The 24,051-nt window shown below is 43.5% G+C and overlaps 1 long non-coding RNA gene across 1 annotated transcript; it reads right to left on the reverse strand.

Moving 5' to 3' along the window:
* Positions 1 to 227: 227 nt before the first annotated feature.
* Positions 228 to 21,426, reverse strand: LOC149445122 (uncharacterized). Its single transcript, XR_016306446.1, has 2 exons — positions 21,302 to 21,426; positions 228 to 437 (listed from the first exon to the last, which is right to left on the reverse strand). It is a non-coding gene; the product is annotated as an uncharacterized LOC149445122 (long non-coding RNA).
* Between the last annotated feature and the right edge of the window lie 2,625 nt (positions 21,427 to 24,051).

The following is a 24,051-nucleotide window of genomic DNA, read 5'->3' on the forward strand; positions in this document are numbered from 1 at the left end:
ACTGCCCCAGGTGTCTTGGAATCTACCCCGATGCCCTCCATCATTCAGGCTGGATAAAAGCACCTCGGTTAAATTGTTTGCTTTGTACTCTGGTAACACCACAAAGCTGGTTCAGTGCAGCCAGTGCCGCATTTATAAGGGGGGAAAAGGGGCAACCGCCCTGGGACCCAAGACAGAAGAGGACCCCTCTATACCGAAAAAATATAATAAAAAGAATATAAAATATATAATAATAAAAAAAAAATACTTTTATTAAGGCTCCATGCGACTTTGGACACCTAACGTTACATACAAAAAAACTCTGTAAATTTCAGTGCTCAGAGGTCTACCGAAGAGGAAGATGACCACAATTTATGTATGATACAAAATGGATCATGAACTTCTCCAGGAATGTGTAGTAGAAGCTGCCCTCCTCGACTGGGGAAGTCTTGTGAAAACTACAAAAAGAACAAACAGAAGGGCATTACCAACAATTCATTGTTATTATTACTATACAGGATTTATATAGAGCCAACAGTTTGCTCAGTGCTTTACAATATAATAAGAGATAATACAGCAACAATACAGTTCAATACAAGAGGGTTAGGAGAGCAGGGCCCTTGGAGCTTATAATCTAGGAGGGAGGGGCTAGTGGTACAAAAGGTAATAACTGTGGGGGATGGACTGGTAGGAGGAATAGAAGATTCCATTATTAGCTGAAGGCGGGATAGGCTTCCCTGAAAAGATTTTCAGAGATCGCTTAAAAGTGAGCAGAATAGGCGATAGTCTGATAAATTGGGGTAGAGAGTTCCAGAGGATGGGGAAGCTCTGGAGAAGTCCTGGAGACAAACATGGGAGGAGGAGACAAGGGAGCTAGAGAGCAGGGGTCGTGCGAGGAGCAGAGAGTATGGTTTGGGTGATATTGTTCACAAACAATAGATGCCAAATGGATACTCACAGAAGTGAAAAGTAAAATCACATAAAAATCACAAGATGCCTCAGCAAGGGGAATTGCGTGTGTTCATGCAGCCTTGCTGGGTTGGCAATATGACATGTTTCAGAGACGCATCCTTCCTCAGAGATATGTTAACTAACATGTGATAGAGTTAGTATAACTCTGAGGAAGAAGGTACGTCTCCGAAACACACTAGCTTGCCAATCCAACTGGGTTGCATTGACACACGAGATTCCCCTTGCTGTGTGATTTTTATGCGATTTTTACTTTCTACTTCTGTTAGTATCCATTTATGTTTTGTGAACAATAAATCGTTAGTAATGCACCAGGGGTGGACTGACAACTTATGGGGCCCCCGGGCAATAGGGGATCATGGGGCCCCTGTGTTCTTGCCCACACTCAAATCACACCCAAAAAAAACTATGAAAAGGTACCAAAGTGCATCTCATGGGGCCCCCTACTGACCCCGGGCCCTAGGGCAGTGCCCGAGTTCCCAAATGGTCAGTCAGCCCCCGTAATGCACTAAGCATTTGCGCCCTTCTGTTTGTTCTTTTTGTAGTTTTCACAAGACTTCCCCGGTGGAGGAGAGCAGCTTCTATTACACATTCCTGGCGAAGTTCATGATCCATTGTATATCATACATCATTTGTGGTCATCTTCCTCTTCGGTAGAGTTTTTCATGTGTGTACACATAAAGTTGCATGACAAGTGGCAGTCAATGTATTTCAATGAAAGCTGTTCAAATCTATGCAACTTGAAGTCGCAGCAACTTTAAAAAGGTTCTGCTTTGTTGAGACCTTCATGCGACTTGAGTGCCATTGTCTGCAATGTAAACTCTCAAAAGTCGCATCTTAATGTTATCAATGCGACAGTTATGCAACAGTCAAAGCCAAAGTTGGACCCAAGTCGCTCCCATCCAAAGTTTCATAAAAGTTGCATCAAAGTCGCAATGGAAATCTCATGGCTTTATAGTTGTACAAGTATGAATGGAGCCTAAATGCATCTTGGAAAGTAATATTTTGCCATCTGTGAAAGTTTTTACTCTGGGCTGGTATATTGTATCATTTTTAGAAATGAATTTGGCAGCTCAAGCGAACCACACATTGAGCACTTTCACTCATAAAGCGATTCTAAAGGTTTGTTTTTGTTTTTTTAGGAAAATACCAAACATGTCTGTACTTACCTGCCTGTGATTTTACACAGAGCAGCCTAGATCCTCCTCTTCTTGGGTTCCCCGCAGGCACTCCTGGCCCCTTACTCCTGTCAGGTGCCCCACAGCAAGCAGCTTGCTATGGGGGCACCCGCTGCTCCATGTGTCCATTCATACACAGAGCCGTAACTTGGCCACACCCCCTTTTACTCCTCAGTGGCTGACTGTCATTGACAGCATTGGGAGCCAATGGCTCCCGCTTACTGTCTCAGCCAATGAGGTGGCAGAGACCCGGGACAGCTGAGGCTCTAATCCACATCGCTGGATCGCGATTAAGCTCATGTAAGTATTGGGGGGGGGGGGGGGGGCTGCTGAATGTTTTTTACCTTCATGCATAGAATGTATGAAGGCAAAAAACCTCAAACTTTTTCAACCACAAGGAAAATGGCCTATGACTGTGCATGTGTGTGCACACGTGACCTCAGAATGACGTTGTGTCATGCGTTTTGAAAATGTATTATTGTCATTAAGAACGTAAACCAACTCTGTGTATGAGGATCCCCCCAAATCTGAAGTGTCCCAGACTTCCACAAGGCCTAAATCTGGTTCTAGGTGCATCTCAGAGTAATGCACCATGTCTGCATTTTTCTGTAGCACACTGGATGTCACCGCATGTCACGGCACAGCAGCGCAACGCACAGCGCTGCTGCACAGAAACGTGAATGAAGCATCACTATGTGGCATTTAACCCCCCTGGCGGTATTCCCGAGTGTAGCTCGGAGTAAAGTTTCAGTACCAAGAACGGTAACCCCAAGCTACACTCGGGCTTACCATGCGGCGTTGCTCAGGGATTCCCTGCAGCGCCTACCTTGTCCTTCGCTCCCGCGATGTGTCCCCTGCAGCGTCCCCGGCCATCTCCTCCGGCTGATGCCGGCATCCGGCTTCCGTGTTCTGGTCCCTGCGAGCGACGGGACGTATGGAATGTACGGGGGCCGGAACCGGTGGCAAATTTAAAAATGTTTAGAAACTGTCATTTTCTAATAAACGAATTTGACATAGTAAAACATTCCTGTATCAAACCATTTCACATACATTTTGTCCCTACTGCTTTGTCCTGTGCCCTGCCTGCATTTTTACAGTTCTTTCTACCTGGAAACTTTGAAAAGTCCATGGCGTCCAAAAAGCGTCCCTTTACGTCAAAAGTGGTTTTAGACCGGCTAGAGAACAGCGATAGTAAATCAGAACCACTTGCAGAATTGAGTGATAATGATTCGTGTGGAAATTCCTCATCAGACACGGAAAATGATTTTGCGACTTTGCTCAGTGATGTGCGAACTTGGCGCTATATTTCAAGTTTCAGTGTTTTTGGTTTGATTATATTATTGAATTAAATTTATTATTATATTATTATTATACAGTATTTAAAAAGCGCCGATAGTTCGCTCAGCGCTGTACATTACAAAGGGGGACAGAACATGTGACAGAACAATACCAATACAATGCAAAACATGAGGGGATCGAGGGCCCTGCTCTTTGGAGCTTACAATCTAGGAGGGAGGGGATAGGGGCACAGGAGGAGATAGCTGTGGGGGATGGAGTGGTAGGAAGAGTGGAGGAGGTCGGCAAGTTAGCAGGGGGTGGGGTAGGCTTCCCTGAAGAGATGGGTTTTCAGGGTGCGCCTAAAGGAGAGGAGAGTAGGTGATAATCTGATGGGTTGGGGCAGGGAGTTCCAGAGGATGGGTGACACCCTGGAGAAGTCCTGGAGGCGGGCATGGGAGGAGGAGACCAGGGAACTAGAGAGAAGGAGGTCTTGTGAGGAGCGGAGTGTGCGTGCTGGGCAGTACTTGGATATTAGGTCGGTGATGTAGTTCGGGGCAGTATGGTGGACGGCTTTGTACGTCAGTGTTAGGATTTTGAATTTGATCCGTTGCGCAATCGGAAACCAGTGGAGGGATTGGCAGAGGGGGGTGGCGGAGACGGAGCGGTTGGTAAGGTGAATGAGTCTGGCAGCCGTATTCAGGATCGACTGAAGCGGGGATAGCCTGTGGCGAGGCAGGCCAGTGAGGAGGGAGTTGCAGTAGTCGAGTCGTGATATGATGAGGGAGTGGATGAGCTGTTTAGTGGTTTCTGGGGTTAGGAACGTGCGGATTTTGGCGATGTTGCGGAGGTGGAGTCTGCACGAGGTTGTTAAAGATTGGACTTGGGGCTGGAAGGATAGGTTGGAGTCCAGAATGACACCAAGTAATCTGGCCTGCGGGGCGGGTTTGATGGTGGCGTTGTTGGATGTGATGGAGAAGTCAATGGGGGGGGGGGGGCGCGGGCTGGGGGGAAGACAAGAAACTCGGTTTTGGAGAGGTTCAGTTTAAGGAAGTGGAGCGACATCCAGTCTAATATGTCGCTCAGCAGGTGTGTGATTCGGGCAGAGACTGAGGGGGTGAGGTGGGGGGTTGAGAGATAGATTTGTGTGTTGTCGGCATATAGGTGGTAGTTGAAGCCGTGAGAGTGTATGAGTTGGCCAAGGGAGGAGGTCTAGATGGAGAAGAGAAGGGGCCCGAGGACAGAGCCTTGAGGGACCCCAACAGAGAGGGGGAGTGAGGGGGAGGTGGTAGCATTATAGGTAACGCTGAAAGAGCGTTGTGATTTTTATGATTATTTATTAAATTATAATTTATGATTTCGTGTTTCAAATTTTATCATACCCGGGATGTTTACTAGACTCTTATTCGGACAGATTTCAGTGAATTATTCCTAAGAATTACAGGCCTACAATAAAAAAAATACATATTTCCATGCAAAAAAAGTACCGCTTTGAGCACAGAAATACGGACATAATCAGACCGCTAGGGAGGTTAAATAAAGTTAGAAATAAAAGACAGCTCAATATGCTGACATGCGCGTTGCGCCACTCCACGCCAAAACTGACTTTGACAGCCGCCTGCATGCTTAAACGCTGCATTTTACAGCTTTAAACAGTAGCAGGAATTTTTTGTCCATGCTGTGGATACGATGCACCCACTTCATGATATTTTAATGACAGCTGGCAGTTTTTGAGGAAACGTCGGAGGAAGGCATGTACATCGGGGTCATGGTGCACACAGTGCAGGGATGGTGGCTGTGTATTAGTTGCAGAGAGAAGCCTGTTTCCTGCTGCTGCTGGTTGTGCGCACACAGAGGCCTCCCCCACCCTCGCTGGCTCAGGATGTCACTGCTGCCTTTTATGGGTCCAGATTGCAGGAGCAGAGGCGTGGCCCTGGCCTGGGCGCCCTGACAGACACAGACGTGCTTCGCATTCTTCATGGGAGACTTTTTTTATATCCTCTGATGGCCCCTGATGTCATTCTTCCTCCATCCCCCCCTTTTTTTTCTTGCTCTCAGGAGTTCATCTCCTTCAAGAACATGGCTCTCCCGAGCGTAAAGCGCAATACGGGCCATTTATAATAAAACCAGGACACGATACATGGAGGTCCCCATCGGGCCCCAGAAAACAACAGAATCCTTGTCATGCTGGGGTTGATTCACTAAAAGACTGTTCACTTTGTAAGGGAATATTCCCCACAATTTAGTGATTGTGGGGAAATTTTACTTTGTAAACCATACTCAATCACATTCAAGGAAAAAAAAAAAACTAAAATACTAAAAGGAAATAAGCTGTTCATTTTGTAAGGGAAGTTGCGCTTTGCAAGGGGATTTTCCCCAGAGCTTAGTGAATGATATAAAGTTTCACTTTCCAAGTAATACCCAATCATGTGCAAGGAAAATAAAAAGAAACAGCATTTTTTTCTTGCACATGATTGGATGGTGGAAGTCAGCAGAGCTCCACTTTATTCACTAAGCTCTGGGGAGAATTCCCTAACAAGATGCAATTTCCCCCCGCACAGTAAACAGCCGATTTGTCTTTAGTAAATCAAATCTTTATGGAGGTAAAAAAACTCACTAAAGACCCCCCAAAAATATATAGGGTTGATTTACTAAAGGCAGCTAGTCTGATCACTTTGTAAGGGACTATTCTCCAGAATGTGGGGACATTTCACTTTGCAAAGAATATCCAATCACATGCAAGGAAAATAAAAAAACAGCATTTTTTTGTGTACATGTTGGAGTGATGGAAGTCAGAGACAATCTTCACCACATTCACTAAGCTCTGGGGAAACTTTCTTTGCAAGGTGCAACTTCCCCTATAAAATAAACAGCCTGTTTTCCTTTAGTGAATCAAATCCTTATGGATGTAAAAACTCGGTAAAGACCCCTGAAAACATATAGGGGTTGATTCACTATAGGCAAACAGACGGTTCACTTTGTAAGGGAATATTCCCTAGAACTTAGTGAATGTAGGAAAATATCACTTTGCAAAGCATACTCAATCACATGCAAGGAAAATTAAAAAAAAAATGTACTAAAATGAAATAAGCTGTTCATTTTGTAAGGGAAGTTGCACTTTGCAAAGGGATTTCCCCCAGAGCTTAGTGAATGTGAGAAAGTTTCACTTTCCAAGTAATACCCAATCATGTCGAAGGAAAATAAAAAGAAACAGCATTTTTTTCATGCACATGATTGGATGGTGGAAGTCAGCAGAACTTCACTTTGTTCAATAAGCTCTGGGGAAAATTCCCTAGCAAAATGCAATTTTCCCCGCACAGTGAACAGCCTAATTGCCTTTAGTAAATCAAATCTTTATGGATGTAAAAAAACTCACTAAAGACCCCCAAAATATATGGGGTTGATTTACTAAAGGCAGCTAGTGTGATTGCTTTGTAAGGCAATATTCCCCAGAATGTAGTGAATGTGGGGACATTTAACTTTGCAAAGAAGATCCAATCACATGCAAGGAAAATTAAAAAAAAAATTGCTTGTATACAATTAAATGATGGAAGTCAGAGACAACCTTCACCACATTCACTAAGCTCTGGGGAAAATTCCTTTGCAAAGTGCAACTTCCCCTGTAAAGTGAACAGCCTATTTGCCTTTAGGGAATCAAATACTTATGGATGTAAAAACTCACTAAAGACTCCTGAAAACATATAGGGGGTTGATTCACTAAAGGCAAACAGACTGTTCACTTTGTAAGGGAATATTCCCTAGAACTTAGTGAATGTGGGGAAATTTCACTTTGCAAAGCATACTCAATCACATGTAAGCGAAATTAAAAAAAAAAACTTGCTAAACGGAAATAAGCTGTTTACTTTGCAAAGGAAGTTATACTTTGCAAGGGAATTTTCCTAGAGCTTACTGAATGTGAGAAAGTTTCACTTTCCAAATAATATCCAATCATGTGCAGGGAAAATAAAAAGAAACAGCATTTTGTTCTTGCATATGATTGGATGATGGAAGTCAGCATAGCTTCACTTTGTTCAATAAGCTCGGGGGAAAATTCCCTAACAAGATGCAATTTCCCCTGCAAGTGAACAGCCTGTTTGCATCTAGTAAATCAAATCTTTATGGATGTAAAAAACTCACTAAAGACCACAAAACATATATGGGGTTGATTTACTAAAGGCAGCTAGTCTGATCACTTTGTAAGGACAACTTCCCCTGCAAGTGAACAGCCTATTTGCCTTTAGTGAATCAAATCCTTATGGATGTAAAAACTCACTAAATACCCCAAAAGACCCCTTACAGGATGTCTCCAACTTACAAGCCGACCTCAATGCTCTGTTTAGTTGGGCAACTATGTGGCCAATGAGGTTTAATGTTGATAAATGTAAGGTTCTGCACTTGGGGGGTAAGAATATGCATGCATCATACATACTAGGGGGGGTACAACTGGGGGAATCAATGGTGGAGAAGGATCTGGGAGTTCTGGTAGATCACAAGCTTAATAATGGCATGCAATACCAAGCTGCGGGTTCTAAAGCGAGCAAAATCCTCTCTTGTATTAAAAGAGGTATAGACTCCAGAGAGAGAGATATCATTTCCCCCGGTACAAATCATTAGTAAGACCTCATCTGGAATATGCAGTTCAGTTTTGTGCACCAATTCACAAAAAGAACATTTGGGAACTGGAGAAAGTACAGAGAAGGGCAACCAAACTGATAAGAGGCATGGAGGAGCTCAGCTATGAGGAAAGATTAGAGGAACTGAATTTATTCTCTCTTGAGAAGAGGATATTAAGGGGGGATATGATCTCCATGTATAATACATAAGGGGGGATATGATCTCCATGTATAATACATAAGGGGGATATGATCTCCATGTATAATACATAAGGGGAATATGATCTCCATGTATAATACATAAGGGGGGATATGATCAACATGTATAATACATAAGGGGGGATGTGATCTCTATGTATAATACATAAGGGGGGATATGATCTCCATGTATAATACATAAGGGGGGATATGATCTCCATGTATTATACATAAGGGGGGATATGATCAACATGTATAATACATAAGGGGGATATGATCACCATGTATAATACATAAGGGGGATATGATCACCATGTATAATACATAAGGGGGATATGATCTCCATGTATAATACATAAGGGGGATATGATCTCCATGTATAATACATAAGGGGGATATGATCTCCATGTATTATACATAAGGGGGGATATGATCAACATGTATAATACATAAGGGGGATATGATCTCCATGTATAATACATAAGGGGGGATATGATCTCCATGTATAATACATAAGGGGGGATATGATCTCTATGTATAATACATAAGGGGGGATATGATCTTCATATATAATACATAAGGGGGATATGATCTCCATGTATAATACATAAGGGGGGATATGATCGCCATGTATAATACATAAGGGGGGATATGATCTCCATGTATAATACATAAGGGGGTATATAATCTCCATGTATAATACATAAGGGGGGATATGATCACCATATATAATACATAACGGGGGTTTAGGATCTCCATATATAATACATAAGGGGGGATATGATCACCATGTATAATACATAAGGGGGATATGATCTCTGTGTATAATACATAAGGGGGGATATGATCTCCATGTATAATACATAAGGGGGGATATGATCACCATGTATAATACATAAGGGGGGGGGATATGATCTCCATGTATAATACATAAGGGGGGATATGATCTCTGTGTATAATACATAAGGGGGGGATATGATCACCATGTATAATACATAAGGGGGGGATATGATCTCCATGTATAATACATAAGGGGGGGATATGATCACCATGTATAATACATAAGGGGGGATATGATCTCCATGTATAATACATAAGGGGGGGATATGATCACCATGTATAATACATAAGGGGGGATATGATCTCCATGTATAATACATAAGGGGGGATATGATCTCCATGTATAATACATAAGGGGGGATATGATCACCATGTATAATACATAAGGGGGGGATATGATCTCCATGTATAATACATAAGGGGGGGATATGATCTCCATGTATAATACATAAGGGGGGGATATGATCACCATGTATAATACATAAGGGGGGATATGATCTCCATGTATAATACATAAGGGGGGGATATGATCACCATGTATAATACATAAGGGGGGATATGATCTCCATGTATAATACATAAGGGGGGATATGATCACCATGTATAATACATAAGGGGGGATATGATCTCCATGTATAATACATAAGGGGGGATATGATCTCCATGTATAATACATAAGGGGGGATATGATCACCATGTATAATACATAAGGAGGGATATGATCTCCATGTATAATACATAAGGGTGATATGATCTCCATGTATAATACATAAGGAGGGATATGATCTCCATGTATAATACATAAGGGGGGATATGATCTCCATGTATAATACATAAGGGGGGATATGATCTCCATGTATAATACATAAGGGGGGATATGATCTCCATGTATAATACATAAGGGTGATATGATCTCCATGTATAATACATAAGGGGGGATATGATCTCCATGTATAATACATAAGGGGGATATGATCTCCATGTATAAATACATCAGTGGTTCATATAGTGAACACAGTGTAGAGTTATTCACCCTGAGGTCATCACAGAGGACAAGGGGGCACTCTTTACGTCTGGAGGAAAATAAATTTAATCTCCAAACACGGAAAGGTTTCTTCACTGTAAGAGCTGTGAAAATGTGGAATAGACTCCCTCAAGAGTTGGTTCTGGCCAGCTCAGTGGATTGCTTCAAAAAAGTCCTGGATTGTTTCTTAGATACACAGAATATAACTGGATACTAACATTTATAGGTAAAGTAGATCCAGGGAATATCCGATTGCCTCTCGGGGGATCAGGAAGGAATTTTTTCTTCTGCAGGAGCAAATTGGATCATGCTTTGCTGGGTTTTCTGCCTTCCTCTGGATCAACTGTGGGTGTAGGATTATAACTTTTTTTTTTTTAATAGTTGAACTGGATTGACTTTCGTCTTTTTTCAGCCAGACTAACTATGTAACTATGTAAAAACATATAGGGGGTTGATTCACTAAAGGCAGCGTTTGGATCTACTACAGGGAACATTGTTTTTACTTTTATTTTTAATAAAGGACTTTTTTTTGAGAATGGGTAGCAGTACCATGTACCCCATACTCATTCACATGGGGGGGGGGGCTAGGATCTGGGGGCTTCCAGATACTGATAAGCCCCCTGCCCGCAGACAACCCACAACCACAACTCAGGGTTGTGGGGAAGAGGCCCTTGTCCCCATCAACATGGGGACGAAGTGCTTTGGGGGGGAGCTCTCCTGCCCAAAACACCCCCCATGTTGAGGGCATGTAGCCTGGTATGGTTCAGGAGGGGGCGCTCGCTCATTCCCTTTCTTGACCTGCCGAGCTGCATGCTTGGATAAGGGTCTGGTATGAATTTTGGGGGGGACCCTCACACCATTTATAAAAACATTTTGGTGTGGGGGTTCCCCTTAAAATCCATACCAGACCCAGAGGGCTTGGTGCCTCCCACCAGTGTCCAGCAGTGCCACCCATCAGTGACCATCAGTGCCTCATATCAGTGCAGCATCATCAGTTTTGTACAAGTAGTTGCGCCAATCAGTGTCCATCAGTGCCACCCAGCAGTACCGCCAGTCAGTGCCACTAGTCAATGCCGTCAGTCAGCGCCGACCGTCAGTGTAGCCCATCAGTGCCGCCTACCAGTGCCCATCAGAGCAACATATCAGTGACCATCAGTGCCTCATATCAGTGCAGCATCATTAGTGTTTCCTCAGTGCCAACCTGTGCTGCCTCATCACTGCCACCTCATCAGTGCAGCTTATCTGTGCCACCTCATCAGTGCTCTCAGTGCTGCCTATCAGTGCCTATCAGCAGTGGCGTCCCGAGGCAGGTGCAGGGGGTGCGGCCCGCACCGGGTGACACTGACCGCACGGGATGACCCGCTCCACAAAAATTGTAAAGCAAGCTGACGATCCCTGCAGGATGGATCTGATCCATCCTGTGGGGATTGTCGGCTTTCTTTGCAATTTACCTTTTCTTGATGCGGGTCCGGTGTCACCCCCGTATAGGTTGCATGCGGGCGATCCCTGCATCATGCGGGGATCGTCGGCATGAAACCTCTACGGGGTGACACCAGACCTTCTCCAAGAAAAGGTAAGTCGTAAAGAAAGCCGACGATCCCCGCAGGATGGATCAGATCTGTGGATTGAACATAATGGATCGGAGTCCGATCCATTATGCTCAATCTGCAGATCCGATCCATTCTGGGGGGATTGTCAGAGAGGGTGTCACCAGGTGTGACACCAAGTGTGACCGGGTGAGACCAACTCTAGGGACTCCTCTGTCTATCAGTGCTCATCAACGCACATCAATGAAGGAGAAAAAATGACCGCACAATTGTCATTCAAAGTGCAACAGCCCTGAAAACTGAAAATTGTCCTGGGCTTGAAGGGGGTAGAAGTGCCCGGTAGGGAAGTGGTTAAGGAAAGAACCATCTCTGGTGTCACGTTGGAGCAGCAATAAGCTACAGAACTGTTCTCTCCGTAGCATTCTGCTTGCTAGGAAACCTGAAGTGCGGTCAATGAAGCTGCCTTCACACTCGGTGGCACGGCGGTAACACGCAGTAAAACATGTGGCTTATCATGGGTTACCATTGTGAATGGTAATACACAATCAGCAGTGCCATTTATTCATAATGGAAGCCCTACACATCTTGCAAACACGTCTCAGCACATGTGTGCTTTTGCATACTATAATGCACAGATGGGAGCCATCTGTGCATTGTGGTGCACTGCGTTGAAGAAAAAGGTTCCTCTTTGATCACGCTGGTCTTTTGAAGCCCATTGTTGCGTCTTAGCGGCTCACTCTAAATGAAATAACAACGAACTATACAGGTGCGAAAGGATCCTGAAAGGTTGGTGTCACAGACAATTATATCTCAGATTCTGAGAAGTTGACTTTTTGGAGCGCTTGGAGCTCACCATGGATTTACCAACTTTGTAGCTACTCTTGTTACTCTGCTGCCAACCCTGACACATATGCAATTTGTATCTGTTCAGACAAGAAAAAAAGACAAAAAAAAAGCAGCCTTTAACCACTTGCCCTCCAGAGGATTTACCCCTCTCCTGACCAGGCCCTTTTTTTGCGCAGTCATGCAACACCGCACCCAAATGAAATTTATGTCCTTTTTTCCCCCCACAAATAGAGCTTTCTTTTGGTGGTATTTGATCACCTCTGCATTTTTTAGTTTTTGCGCTATAAAAAAAAAGACCAACAATTTGGAGAAATAAAACAATATTTTTGACTTTTTGCTATTAAACATGTGCAGTAAAAAGATTGAAAAAAATAAAATTTTGTCATAAATTCTGCTCCATGTCTTTGCTAAAAAAAAATCTCAATACATGTATATTAATTGGTTTACGTGAAAGTTATAGCGTTTACAAATGGCGGTATATATAATGGGATTTTTTAAAATTTTATTTTTACTAGTAATGGCGGCGATCAGCGACTTATAGTGGGACTACAGGACTGTGGCGGGCATTCTGACACTGGAGGGAACTGACTTGGTGTCACAGACATCCCCAGTGACACCAATACAGTGATCAGTGCTAATAAAAAGCACTAACACTGTACTAATGGCATTGGACATGAAGGGGTTTACATGGGGGGCTGTTTTACTGTGGGGTTTTGTGTGTGATTCACTGTAAGCATGCTGCTTTGTATGGCCGTGCTATGCAGAGCCATGCAAAGCAGCGTGCAGGAACGAACTGACAGGGGAGAGAACTGTTTTGTTTACAAACAGTTCTCCCCCCCCCCGTCGCAAATCCTCAGCAATCACCACTGGGCGCCGGCAAGTAATCACCAGCCGGGACCCAGTGATTGACAGCCGCAAATGGCGGAAATGCAAAATCACGTATATATATATATATGCGTGATTTGCACACCCGTGCCGCCCTGTAGCAGTACTTCTGCTATAGGGCGGACGGGAAGCAGTTAAAATGCAAAGGAAAAATACATAATTAATATCAAATAAATGTTTTCAGTTGTCACACAAATATGTATTTGAACTCAAATCTTAATTAGTTTTGTGCAAAAACATGGTGTGGGCTATCTAGGGGGAGGTTCTGCAAGTCACAGCCTGTTTCATGCCCCTCTGTCTGTGTCTATTACTGTATTTGCGTGTGCTTATAATTACAGGGAGGTGACGCATCCATCAATCAACAATATCCCGCCCCCATTGTGTTTAGCTGTTTGGAGGGCATGGGGAGAGAGAGTGGGCTGTCATTTATCTGGAGTGTATACACCCACATAAGTGACTATAGTCATGTGAACTGCACAGGTAAGAAAAGGGAGGAAAGAAACAGCTTAGAAGGGATCTGAAACTGGAGCATGCTCAGTAGATATGGCTGTGCTGCTGTTGGCTCCTGAGGGTGTCAATCACCGGGTCTTAGCCAGCGATTTCCTGCTGGGACTTGGTGATTGTCAGCGAAGCTGAGAAGGGGGAGATCTGTGTGTAAACAACACACATCTCTCTCCTGTCAACATGGACATGCTGTTTTCTATCTCACCCAGCAGAGAGATAGAAAGCAGCAGGTCTGCTTGGTAAAACAGCACACAGTACACAATAAAAACACTCCTTAACACACAGTTAACCCTTTGATTGCCCCAGATGTTAACTCCTTCCTACCCAGTGCCATTAGTACAGTGCCATCACAGTGTGCTTTTTATTAGCACTGATCACTGTATTAGTGTCACTGGAGATGTCAGGGGCAGTTTGTCAGCTCTTCTCCAGTCCCACAGTCCCCCTATAAGTTGCTGATCGCCCAGTATATATACCACCATTTGTAGACGCTATAACTTTCACGTAAACCAATTAATATACAGTTATTGGGATTTTTTAAGCAAAGACATGTAGCAGAATACATTTTAGACTAAATTTATGACATTTATTTTTTAATTCTTTTTTTTATTGGATATGTTTTATAGCAAAAAGTTTTGTAAATTGTCAGGTTTTTTTGTTTATAACACAAAAAATAGAAAATGCAGATGTGATCAAATACCACCAAAAGAAAGCTCTATTTGTGGGAAAAGAAATGACATACATTTCATTTATGTACAGTGTTGCATGACCGCGCAAAAGTCAGTTAAAGTAATGCAGCGCCGTATTGCAAAAAAAATGGCCTGGTCAGGAAGGGGGGTAAATCTTCTAGAGGGCAAGTGGTTAATGACACCTATTTACAGGGAGGTAACATTTATTAGAAAAGTGTATTTATTTTCTTTTAAATTTGTGCCATAACACAGCACAGATATCTGAATGGGAATGACTAAAATAAAAGTTTTATTGCCTGCAGTGTGTTCCTCGCATGTTATTTTTCACTTTTATATACAGCACCTTTGTGTCCACTTTATTAGTTATATCTACTCAATAAAGCAAACAGACAAACAGTGACTGCCAAGCAGTATATAAAGATTGCAACAGTGAGCATGGGATAGTCAAAACTGAAAGACTGAAGATTAAAAAAAGGTTGGCTAAACTGGCCAGGCTCAGTTTCTTCTTTGTCTTGCAGATGGTGGGTCAAAATTTGGTGAACACAGCATGGTGCGAAACGTATATCACCAACAATTACTATTACCAACTAGTAACTGCAAAACCAAGGTGTATAGTGTACTTTAATCTGCAGATCCCTAACCTTGGTATACTTCGCCATGTGTTTGAAATGCCCCTTGGGACTCTATGTAGGTGAAATGAGACAAACCCTCTGAAAAATGAACCTATGCCAGTGGTGAATTAGGGCAAAATTTGTCCCTTGGTAAGGAAGGAGCTGTGCTCTGCTTCCCCCCTTTTCCATTCTTTTGGGTTGACATTGATACAACCTCTAATAGGTACAGTACTTGTTTTGTCTGTACCAGCATGGCCTTTCCCATCAGACACCAAGGGGTTTATTTACTAAAGCTGGAGAGTGCAAAATCAGACTCACTTCTGCATAGAAACCAATCAGCTTCCAGGTTTCATTGCCAAAGCTTCATTGAACAAGCTGAGGTTAGAAGCTGATTGGTTTCTTTGCAGAAGGGAGTCTGATTTTGGACTCTCCAGCTTTAGTAAATAAACCCCCAATTGTCTACAAATGTATTACTCTTTGGAAAGTGACATACAAGTGCACAGCTTTGACCATTTGTGGTATCCACCTGGTTTACTGCAGGAGCATGAAAGATGTATCTGGCAGCTCTAGACATCCATCTGGGCCCTAGGCTCCCCTTTGCCTTGTCAATTATCTGACCTACACAAATTCACAAATAACAACAAATTTAATATCCCTGTAGTGACCCACTTCTCCATAAACTAAATGATCTCAGGGTTACAGTGCCTTCAGAGCACAAAAACAGAGGTTTTTGGGGAATGTGAGCTCCTAAAAAAATTCAAAACTCTGGACTTAAATTTCACATGCCAATGCCACTTTTTATTGAAATGATCTGTGCCAGAGTGCCAGGGTTACAATCAAGTGTGGCAAAGGACATCAAACATGTTTCCTCCATCCAACCATTTCAGAGCATTTATTGGAGATCATTTGTACATCTGCAGACCCTACTAGACCATGGAAGAGTTGGATTATATACCTCCTGTGAGAGGCTGCCACCAATATGTTGGCCCCATGCATTTCATTAGAACCATCATTTGGCAGCCACATCTTCCATGATTTTGCATCTGGATTATCTGTTGGTAGCTTTATACAGGTATTTCAGAATTCTACTTATAACACCCTAATCTTTAATTTTGAAATGTGTCTGAAAGTTTACCAGCAAATAAAGTATACATTTCTCAATAAACCCTTCTGTGTTTAGTACAGTACATGAATCTAAGATTCAGTATTGTATCATGCTTGAAGAAGATACCTAAGGTGTTTTGATAGCTTGCATTTTTAGTCTACTAAATTAATCAATAAATGGTATTGCTTGACCACCAAACTTTTAGAGTGCACAGCACAAATCTTGTATGATTGATGTCTGACCAAAAAACTGCATGATTCTATTAGGCTTGCACCAAAAACCGTTTCGAGCACCCTTTTGAAATCATGCTGTGTCCCACCAAAGCCAGACCTACTATTTTATGTCCCACTCTCTCCTTCTCTCTGAATCTGTAGGATAAACATAATCCATTAGACAATCTTGAGTCTGTTCATAGCCCCCCTTGCTCCGTTGTTTTACAACCCATCTTTCACCCCAGGTCTCACCACTGTAATGTTTCAATGGTGGATCAATAAGGGATTTCAGCAGTTTGCAGATATGTATGAAGGTGGGAGTGTTCTTTTGCTACAATTTCTGCAAGAAAATCATCAACTTCCACATGCCATGCTATACTGCCTTCAAATCACTGTGTAGATCACGTTACAAAATGCTCAGGGTTTAGCCATTAACTCTATCCTAATGTTAAAACCCATTAAACATCAGTATGTGCTCAAATGGGAGTGATCTGAATGAAGAATTAGAACTTGACGATTGGTTAGCAGGCTATGCTTCCAGGTCATTTATTAACACGTCTCTAAAGGAGGCCATTTACAAATTCTTACTCAGAAGGTTTTATGGTCCCGATGAGATTGGCCTCTTACGTTCCTGGAGCCTCATCCATGTGCTTTAGGAGCTGCGGCCAGGAAGGCCCATTCCCTCAGATTTGGTGGGCCTGTCCAAACGTTTGTAATTTTGGATCTACGTATATATACCTCACAACAAGCCTTAGTGGGCTATCCAGTATTAGAGGCTTCTAGGCATCTCTAAATTGTAAGCTCTAACGAGCAGAGCCCTCTGCTTCCTCTTATACCAAATTGTATGGTAACTGTAATGTCTACCTTCATTCTGTTGGCGCTATATAAATCCTGTATTTTAATAATAATAATAATAATAATAATGTATGAAGGCTAATCGTCTTTGTGTTTATAGTTGCACACATTGCTATAGCTAGATTCTGGAAGTCACCCACTGTCCCATTCAACATGGTCAAGTCTAAAATATCCAGGATAATGTTTAATGAGAAACTTACTGCAATCTTGAATGGTAAGATGACCTCGTTTGAAAAAACATGGGACCCCTGGATCAACTATCTTTAAAGAAACACTTACAGCCCGATTCTGGCTCTTGTGACAATTTCCAGAATTATATGGTTGCACAGTCTACTCCAGGGTTTCTCAACCAGGGTTCCATGAAACCCTAGGGTTCCTCCACAGACTGCTAGGGGTTTCTTGAGCAATGAGAAAGTTCTGCCTCTCAGATAAGTTCCTACTGACACCATTGATCTTTTTCTGTAAGGGGGTAATTCTCCCCAATGACCCCAAGTGTAAAGAGCATTCTTCCCACTGAGCATTACTCTAATCATGAATTGTAGATATAGTAATTTTTAGCAGGGATTCCCTGAGACCAGAAAGTTATTTCAAGGGTTCTTCTGTGTTAAAAATGTTGAGAATGGATAGTCTACTCCTTTCCCTTGTATTTTTTTGGCGAGTTGCACATTCAAGCCCAGGCTGGTCCATTGGAACACTATGCTAGACAATTGGGAGCAGGGGCGGACTGACCATTTGGAAACTCGGGCACTGCCCGAGGGCCCGGGGTCGGTAGGGGACCCCATGAGATGCCCCTGGTACCTTTCTCATAGGCTTTTTTGAGTTTGGGCAAGGACACAGGGGCCCCATGATCCCCTATTGCCCAGGGGGCCCCATGAGTTGTCAGTACGCCCCTGATTGGGAGTGAATGAACTTCATGTCCAAAGACATGCTGGTAGGTTAATTGGCTCCTGTCTAAATTGGCCTAGTATGTGTATGTATGAATGTGAGTTAGGGAACTTAGATTGTACGCCCCTTGAGGGTTAGGGACTGATGTGAATATACAATATATATGTAAAGCACTGAGTAAATTGTTGGCACTATATAAGTACCTGTAAAAAATAAATAAATGTCAGTTTGTTGTGACGTTCTATAGGACAGACAGTACCCTGAGACCTGGATGTTTTATGGGGGCACCCCAGACCCGCCTCATATCGGAGCAGGGGGAGCTGGAAGGTGAACTTTTCAATTAAACTCAGGTTTGGAACCAAACGGTGAAAATATCTAGCGACTTTTTTCGTGGCTGGTCAAAATGTTTAAACCTGTTAATATGCAACATTGAACATCTGTACGAGCTTGTCTTTGTATTAAAGGCATACTCTAAAATATCAATAAAAACTATTGAAAATAAATCATACAGTGTACATTTGACATTATTCTTAAAGCGGAGCTCCAGGCTCCCTCCAAAAAATTAAAAGTCAGCAGCTACAAACTTGTAGCTTACCTGTCCAGGAAATCAGCGACGTCTTCATCCAAGCTGATTCTTCCATTGGCTTTGGATGCAGCATCTTAAGTAAGGAAAACTGACAGTTGAGACCAGGGGCGGACTGACAACTCATGGGGCCCCCAGGCAATAGGGGATCATGGGGCCCCTGTGTCCTTGCCCAAACTCAAAAAAGCCTATGAAAAAGGTACCAGGGGCATCTCATGGGGCCCCCTACTGACCCCGGGCCCTCGGGCAGCGCCCGAGTTTCCAAATGGTCAGTCCGCCCCTGGATGAGACGTGTGGCTGCATAGTTGGTTTCCTACTGCACGCTGTGCTTTGTGAGAGGTCCCGCAGTCCTCTGGGACCTGTGAAGTGTGAAGGCTGCAAGGGAAGGAGGGGGCGAACTTCTGGCTCAGATTGCCACAGCGTATCTGACCGGAAGTGGGAGTGGGTAACAGTCAAAACCAGGTACCTGCTCCCCCGTCCCCCAAAAATACTAAATGTGGCAGTGGAGGGGGAGTGCAAATAAGCAGAACTTCGCTTTTTGGGTGGAGTTCCGCTGTAAGGCAAAAGGGGTTCCTACTCAGTATTGATACCTGATACACTCATCCCTCATTTGGAGGGATTGTCCCTCTTTTCTAACCATATTCCTCTGTCCTTCTTTTTTATCGGCTGTCCCTGATTTTGGACAGATGTGTAGGCCTCTATAATTATTATTATTACTATTATACAGGATTTATACAGCGCCAAAAGTTTGCTCAGTGCTGTACAATATAACGGGAGACAATACAGCAACAATACAGTTCAATACAAGAGGGTTAGGAGGGCCCTGCCCCTTGGAGCTTACAGTCTAGGAGGGAGGGGCTAGTGGTACAAAAGGTAGTAACTGTGGGGGATGGACTGGTAGGAAGAGTAGAAGATTCCATTATTAGCTGAGGGCAGGATAGGCTTCCCTGAAGAGATCAGTTTTCAGAGATCGCCTAAAAGTGAGCAGAGTAGGCGAGAGTCTGATAAATTGGGGTAGAGATTTCCAGAGGATGGGGAAGCTCTGGAGAAGTCCTGGAGATGGCATGGGAGGAGGAGACAAGGGAGCTAGAGAACAGGTCTTGCGAGGAGCGGAGAGTATGGTTTGGGTGATATCTAGAGACAAGATCGGTGATGTAATTTGGGGCAGAGTTATAAATGGCTTACTTAATAAATGCAATACTTAACTACCAAAAGTGTTACACTACACTACCTTTTCACACAGACCTTTTTATTATCACATTATTGTTTTACATCACCAGTATAAAGGAAACAGTGAAAAAATGCTTTTGGGTTTAGCCAATTTGCTTAATGATTCTTCATGGGCCATGCAACCGGGCATTGCAGAGGGTGTGACTTTTGCCTACACTAGGGTGTTTCTCCTTCCCATCTCAGAAAGTTGGGAGGTATGTAAACTGTCTACTGAGAGTACAAACCCCATGAAGATAGCTTCCATTTGAGGGATCTAAGTCAGAATTCCCGGAATACAAGGCCACATTCTAGCCCCATGAGCCCATAAGCGAATAGTTATATCATTCCATTATAAGTAAGCAGAAGCTATTTACAGGGGAAGACCAGATGCCTTTGGCCTGGAGGGGAGCAAACACAACTTACTGACCCTTTCATGGTAGGGATGGATTTATGTGAGCCCAAGAAAGTGTACCATGCAAATTGTGCTGTGGTGACACTTTGCGTTGGGTGATCAAATAGTTTATTTTGATGAACTTTTTAATATCTTCCAGTATCAGCTTCATTTGCGGCTCTTTGCATTCATTCATATGACATCTAAGGGCCACAAATGAGGTTGATGCTGGAAGACTACCCTTTTCCAGGCTCTGTGATCACAGGTCTAAATGGGGAGGATGTTGGTAGGTATAGCCCAGCATGTGTTGCTGATTAAGGACTTGCTTTCATCAAGCGGCACAGTGGCTAAGTGGTTAGCACTTCTGCCTTGCAGTACAAGGGTCGCTGGTTCAGATCCCAACCATGGCACCACCTGCCTGGAGTTTGCATGTTCTCCCCGTGCCTGTGTGGGTTTACTCTGATTTCCTCCCACACTCCAAAGACATGCTGGTAGGTTAATTGGCTCCTGTCTAAATTGTCCCTAGTATGTGTATGTATGAATGTGAGTTAGGGACCTTAGATTGTACACCCCTTGAGGGTTAGGGACTGATGTGAATGTACAATATATATATGTAAAGTGCTCTGTAAATTGATGGTGCTATATAAGTACCTGAAATAAATAAATCTCCTGAATTATAAAGTATCTTTACTAAGGGCCACCAGCCCAGCATATCTTCCTTTTACTGGCCCAGGGGGCAAATGCCCACCAGCCCAGTCCCTGGATAGTTATCAAATAAATAAACACTTCTCATTATCATGTGTACCCTTTTGTTCCTTTTGTTCCCCACTCTCTTTCTTTGCATCATCCCTATTTACCCTTCATTCCGCAGATTGTGTCCAATTCTCCAGCATGTACACTGCCTACCTGTTGTAAAATATCTGCCCAATCTCATCCATTTCCTTTGGATTCCTCATGGCAGAAGACAGCACAACCTGTGTAGAAAAGCACGGAAGCACTGTGATATTTGTCACATTACGCTGTGTTTGACATGTCATCCAACCGGTTGTGCAGTGCCGCTGTAGGTTTGTGTGTGAGCAGGGAATATGCTGTCTTTGAATTCTGACACAAGAGCTCTGTAAAGGACTGGCTGGCAAACGCTATGGAACACGGCGTCTTATTCCAGGCTTTTTTTTTCCAATCCAAGGTTGTACAAAAACTCTTTTTAAGTTTAATATTACTTTTATTATTATTTAGACCAGGGGTGGACTGACAACTCATGGGGCCCCCGGGCACTAGGGGATCATGGGGCCCCTGTGTCCTTGCCCACACTCAAAGCACACCCAAAAAAGCCTATAAAAAGGTACCAGGGGCATTTCATGGGGCCCCTTACTGACCCCGGGCCCTCGGGCGATCCCCGAGTGCTCGAATGGTCAGTCCGCCCCTGATTTAGACATTTTCGATACATGTAAAATAATTAACTTTGGGTAATTGGTTCTCTTATAGAGTACAATATTTGGGGTACAGTTTTGGCAAGAACTACAGAGGAAATGCATTTACGGGTGCCTATATCAAATGATTGAAAAATGAGCAAACGGTGCAGCCTGGCAGTGGGGAAAGCAAATACACTCACCGGCCACTTTATTAGGTACACCTTGCTAGTGCCAAGAAAAGATCCCCCACATTACACCACCACCAGCCTGAACCATTGATACAAGGCAGGATGGGGCCATGCTTTCATGTTGTTTACACCAAATTCTGACCCGACCATCTGAATGTCGCAGCAACCAGTCTGCCCATTCTCCTCTACCCTTTTGGGGGCCGTTGAGTTTTTGGGTCCCCCTAAGTTTTGCACAACCAGGCAACACGCATTTTCCACACTTACATCCACAGTCAGTAAACAGTCCATAAGCTTAATTTTTATTATTTATTACAGGTACTTATATAGTGCCGTCAATTTACACAACGCTTTACATATATATTGTACATTCACATCAGTCCCTAACCCTCAAGGGGTGTGCAATCTAAGGTCCCTAACTCACATTCATACATACTAGGGACAATTTAGACAGGAGCCAATTAACCTACCAGCATGTCTTTGGATTTGTGTTGTTTTATTAGGGGATAACAACTTGGATGGGGTCTAGGAGTATATGGGATGCCCAATGGAACTGAAATGACTTGGAAGACAACTTCTTAGGCACAAAAAGTAAACAATCCAGCAAAAAGCACAAAAGACCAGATCCTAGGTTCTCTACTCCTTCAGGAGTGGCTCTTCCCTTCTGACAAATAAACACACAGTCTTTGCAGGGAGCACTTGGTCCCCTTAAATGAACCTTCTCAGATCCCAGATGAAAATCTCCTCATCCACCTGGTTGTCTTGAGCAGGGGCGGACTGACCATTAAAGCACTCAGGCACTGCCCAAGGGCCCGGGGTCAGTAAGGGGCCCCATAAAATGCCCCAGGTACCTTTTATAGGCTTTTTTGGGTGTGTTTTGAGTGAGGGCAAGGACACAGGGGCCCCATGATCCCCAATTGCCCAGGGGCCCCATGAGTTGTCAGTCCGCCCCTGGTCTTGAGAGTATCCTAGGGCACGGGATTCCGAGACACACAAATAATGTAGTCCCAGGGAGAGTTGGGTATTGTACATGACTGCCCTCTCCGTTCTTTAGCCTGGGGGTGTAGAAGTACTCTGTCCTGTTCCTATAGCTTTAAATGTTGAAGCTGCTTTTAGGCCTTATGCTGCACTGGCTCCTTCCCTGCTAACAGACTGTCTTTTCCCGGTAGACTGTGGTACAATGGACGTCCTTCTTTCCAGCTTCCAGCCTGTAGGCAGACCATCCTCCTCTGGGGCCCCCTCCCAGGCTCCACACCAGCAGCATTTCTTGACTCCACCTTCCACCCAACTACCCTCCTGACCAGGTTCTTTTAAGGGCTGACCTAGCCACCATGCCAGGCCTCCAGCCTGGGGATCAGCCAAATTCCCCTAAGTATGCAGATCAGCCCCTCCTCATACCTGCCTACTGGCTTCTAGAAATTTCTCCATGTTTCGAGATCAGAAGGAGATACCAGAGAACTGACCTGTGGAACCCTTTAGCCTTACTCCTAAGTAACCTTGCTGACTCACTCCCAGGCTGACTCATACCCAGGCTTCTAGCAAGGCTCTAACTATGCACACAAAAAACTATTTTACACTAGAGGGCGTTACATAGGTCTTTAGTTATCCCTAAAGGGATCACCAGCAGGAGAAAGAAGTTTGTTTGATCGGCCGACGTTACCACCAACATTAAAAAAAATCGGCCAATTTTCGACCCGTCTATGGCCGGCATTAACCCCATAACTTCTGTCCCTTGCAGAAACGGGAGCACACCATACAATGTGACAGCAATACAAATACATTATTTGGATCACAATGTTTTTATTTGGATACAAATGGATACATTTGTTGCAACTGCAAGACTTCATATAAAATATAATAGCGGACTGGACTTCCAGTTCGTAGGAAGGATTCAGGTGTCTCACATTCCTATGATCGATTAACTTTAGCAAAATAAAATTATTTCTTCTTTTTCTTCTTCTTTTTTTTCTTCGTCTTCTTTTTCTTCTTCTTTTTCTTCTTCTTCTTCTTTTTCTTCTTCTTCTTGCAGGTCACGGCTCATGCGCAGATTTTTTATCGG

This window comes from Staurois parvus, unplaced genomic scaffold, assembly GCF_062004578.1.
Source record: "Staurois parvus isolate SC_StPar_1 unplaced genomic scaffold, SC_StPar_1.0 ptg000746l, whole genome shotgun sequence".
Classification (NCBI taxonomy): Eukaryota; Metazoa; Chordata; class Amphibia; order Anura; family Ranidae; genus Staurois; species Staurois parvus.